Below are 4,763 nucleotides of genomic sequence, written 5' to 3' on the forward strand. Positions count from 1 at the left end.
TGTTTCTTTGTTACTAATGATGAGGCCCAGAAATCAGGATTTTAACAAGATTCCCAGGTGATTCTAATGTGCAGCCAAGGTTGAGAACCACTGATTTAAAATGTGGCTAGTGTGACTGAGAACCCGAGTTTTTTATTTTAACTAATTTAATTTAGGTTTAAATAGACACGAGTCTAGCTAGCGGCTTCCAAAGTGGGCAGAACAGGTCCAGATTCTCAAAGTACTTGCCACATCTCTGTAGTGAAGATTTCTGCCAGGCAAATTCACATTGAACATTCTGTCCTCCTAGTAACCTGAAAACGTTGTTTACCTAGGATTCTACTTCTCTCCGTTTAGAACTGCTCTCGAAGGCAGGGATTGTGGAGTTTTCTTCCGGTGCTAGCCCTAGCCCTAGCCCTAAGCCCTAAGCCCTAAGCCCTAAGCCCTAAGCCCTAAGCCCTAGCCCTGTGATCAGCAAACTCCGGCTCTCGAGCCACATGAGACTCTGTGGCCCCTTGAGTGTGGCTTTTCCATAAAATACCACGTGCAGGCGCACACGTACAGTGGGATTGTAACTTCGTGGCCCATGCGCAGAAGTCGGTATTTTGTGGAAGAGCCACACTTAAGGGGCCAAAGAGCCACATGTGGTTCGTGAACTGCAGTTTGCCGACCACTGCTAGCCCTAGCCCTAGCCCAAGCCTGAGCCCTAAGTAGAAATAACTGAGTTTCTTAGCATTTGCTGGCTGCTTTTGCTTTAGGTCAGTGGTCGGCAAACTGCGGCTCTTTGGCCCCTTGAGTGTGGCTCTTCCACAAAATACTGACTTCTGCCCATGGGCCATGAAGTTTCAATCGCACTGTACGTGCGCGCCTGTACGTGGTATTTTGTGGTATTTTGTGGAAGAGCCACACTCAAGGGGCCAAAGAGCCGCAGTTTGCCGACCACTGACCTAAAGCAAAAGCAGCCAGCAAATGCTAAGAAACTCAGTTATTTCTACTTAGGGCTCAGGCTTGGGCTAGGGCTAGGGCTAGCAGTGGTCGGCAAACTGCAGTTCACGAACCACATGTGGCTCTTTGGCCCCTTAAGTGTGGCTCTTCCACAAAATACCGACTTCTGCGCATGGGCCACGAAGTTACAATCCCACTGTACGTGTGCGCCTGCACGTGGTATTTTATGGAAAAGCCACACTCAAGGGGCCACAGAGTCTCATGTGGCTCGAGAGCCGGAGTTTGCTGATCACAGGGCTAGGGCTTAGGGCTTAGGGCTTAGGGCTTAGGGCTTAGGGCTTAGGGCTTAGGGCTTAGGGCTTAGGGCTTAGGGCTTAGGGCTTAGGGCTTAGGGCTTAGGGCTTAGGGCTTAGGGCTTAGGGCTTAGGGCTTAGGGCTTAGGGCTTAGGGCTTAGGGCTTAGGGCTTAGGGCTTAGGGCTTAGGGCTTAGGGCTTAGGGCTTAGGGCTTAGGGCTTAGGGCTTAGGGCTTAGGGCTTAGGGCTTAGGGCTTAGGGCTTAGGGCTTAGGGCTTAGGGCTAGGGCTAGGGCTAGGACTTTTTTTAATGTAGATATGTTAATTTATTGTTTACATATTAGGCAGTTTAAGAAAGAATAAAAATCCTGCTCTCTAGAACATGAGAAGACAATGAAAGGTACTGTTATACAAATGGAATATATGAACATAAATGAGCCCAAGCATGTGATTTTCAACCACATTCATATTACAGTTTTAAAATGATCTAAGCTCTTACAATGGCCAATTACTGATTTGAAAACATGGACCTGGTAGAGGATAAATGCTATTTAAATATCAGTTCAAAGACATAAACAATTTTATTATGGTATTTATGTGTGTGGGAAGAAGAGAACTGTTTACTGTATATAACTATCATGTTTCAGGGGACATTATTTAACAGTTAAGTTTTTATATTACAAAACAAGTTTAAGTATTAGTTATTTTAGAAATACCACTGAAAATAGAATGACATTAATTATACTAAAAGAACATAGTAAACTAGTTGGCAAAATTTAGCTACCTTAGAGAAAATCTTAATCTGTTGAGATAGACAATATAGGATCTAGCTTTCTGACAAGCAGAAGGCAACATCTATTATGTGAATATTATAAAAGAGTTTACTGCCATGAATACTTAGGTAACTTAGCCAACTCCTGAACTAAGACCTATGAAGCCACAACAAACAAATACCCCAGGAATAATAAAATCCTCATTTATTATCATAGCTTTATTTCTCTTCTGTTGTTTCAGTCTCCAAATACATCCAGCACAGTGCTGCATTAGGACGGCATATAAAAGCATCAGTTTCATCCCCCAACTCTGTTAACTGTTCCAATGAAGACACACAAGGATAATGGTCTTTTAACATATCGGGCAATTTAGACGTCTTGTCTTGAAGTCCTTACACACTCCATCCCAAATTGTTACCAAGTGATTCCTACTCAGACTAATCTTACACAGGGATTGAGAAGGTATTGAGAAGGTATCTTCCTGGACCAAATAGCCCTAGCCCTAGCCCTAACCCTGACCCTGGCCCTGGCCCTGGCCCTGGCCCTGGCCCTGACCCTGGCCCTAGCCCTGGCCCTGTCTTCATGGAAGTCCCACGGGGTATAAATGGCTCCCTCATGCTTCCTCAGCCAATGCTATGCTACTATCCTCTCACGGATTGGAAAATTAAAGCTTGACTTCTCTGAACCTTCATCTCCTCACCTCTGAACGGAGGAAACAACGCTCACCTCTTCGAGTGCCCAAGAGCATTTATGTACATTGTCTGGTGGTAGCAGGAACTCATCCATGGTCATTTCTTTGTGGCCTGGGTTGAGGACTAGGAAGTGGTAAGAAATCAAACCCAGGTGTCCTGCCCAATAGCTCACACATGTTCAGGGGCATCACTCAACTGCCAGGCACACCCAGCAGACAAAGGACACCTCGTAAGCCCAGCTGAGCTGCCACCATGTTTACAATGTGAAGTTGGGAGGTATACGTCCCTCACCCTTCAACAGCCACCTACTTCAACAAACTCTGGCCCAGCCAGAAGGGATTCCCTACCCAACCCCCACACTCCGCCTACAGGAGCAGAGAGGGGAATCAGCCCAACTGGCAAGTCCAGGGGAAAAGATTACCCCAAGGAGGCCTCAGCCATGAAATAAATTGGGAGGGGAAACTAATGACAAGTGATACTAAAAAAAAAAAAAAAGGTTTTTTAAAGTTGTTTTTACTTGTCTTAAAAAATAAATTACAAAGGCAAATCAGATAACCAAAGAATGCATGGTCTGTGAGGGAGAAAAGTAGGAAATTGAGTTAGAAAAGGGAAGGAGCTGACCAAACACCACTTTGAAAATAGAGATGCTTCTAAATCAATGGGCCCTAAGGACGTGTTTCCTGAGATACTTGTAGCCAAACATATTCCTTTCACTGAGAATCAACTCACGACTGGAACCTTAAAACCTGACTTACTGTTTGCTCTGCAAAAACCTGACTTATTGTTTCCTCTGCAAAAACTTCGTGCCTGGTTCCAGGGTCTATTGGCCGCATTCTGCCTCCCAGGAAGAGGAGGTGAAATGCATGGGCCCAAGTTGTACCCCGCTTCCCTGCCCACCTCGACATAGAGTTTGAAAAAGCAAGTTGCCCAAGATACAGTGCAGGTAAGCCTCAGTGCAGGTAAGGACTCAGGCTCTGAACTGTGTTTTTCTTCAATGTATGTCTGATCCATCCTACACACAGCATTCACAGGTATTTGTTCATGAAGGCGATCGCACTATGTCCCTGCTTCCGTGACTTCCCAGGCCACCCGGGAGGAAACCCACACTCTACCAGGTGCTATGAGGCCCTGCCCGGTCTGTCTCCGAGCCACCTCACCTCACTCATGTTGTGTCACTCTTCACTGTGACTATGCCACAGCCGTATCTGCTTTCTGGCAGTCTGTAAGTGACATTCTCTTCTGTGGCACCAGCTCACTGTCTATGCAGAGGTTACTCCCTCTGCCTGGGATCTCTTCCCTTGACTCTGCCTAGTGGTGCACAGGCCAAATCTCAGCATCACTGTCTCTTTTTAAAGAGTCCTTCCCTATGTCCCGATCCAAATTAGGTCCAGCACTACTATACGCACACAGTAGTTCAGTCTTCTCCTATTGACACATTAAAATGTATGGAGTGCCCAGCCGGCGTGGCTCAGTGATTGAGGGTCAACCTGTGAACCAGGAGGTCACAGCTCAATTCCTGGTCAGGGCACATACTCAATCCCCAGTGTGGGTTGTGCAGGAGGCAGCCGATCAGTGATTCTCTCTCATCATTGATGTTTCTATCCCTCTCTCCCTTCCTCTCTGAAATTAATAAAAATACATATTTTTTAAAAAATGTGTGGAGTTGTTTAATGTCTGTTAGATGGGGGCATTGACCACATCTATTTTATGTGCATTGTATGCCAAGAATGTAGCATCGCTCCTGGCTCAGCACAGTGAGTGACAAGTGTTTGGAGAATCAATGAATGGCTGGCCTGAAGAGAGCTCCCAGATTATTTACTGCAACAGCCGGAGCTGAAAGAGTAAAGGTAACTTCTGATCAAAATCACCTCACAATGAGATAGCAAATTAGTAAAGGTACCTAAGACCAATTGAATTAGAGGCAAATGGTAGGTTAGCAGAGTATCTTCTCCTTCTGGCCAAGGAACTGAGTTAAAGGGCCACTGGCTTGAAAAGCGAGGAAGAACTTTGAGAAAAATAAGGTTAACTTTTCAAAACAAGGAAGCCTCTAATCAGAAGTCTCCTGGGGAAGCTGGCCACTC

The sequence above is a fragment of the Myotis brandtii genome, unplaced genomic scaffold (assembly GCF_000412655.1).
Source record: "Myotis brandtii unplaced genomic scaffold, ASM41265v1 scaffold555, whole genome shotgun sequence".
Taxonomy (NCBI): domain Eukaryota; kingdom Metazoa; phylum Chordata; class Mammalia; order Chiroptera; family Vespertilionidae; genus Myotis; species Myotis brandtii.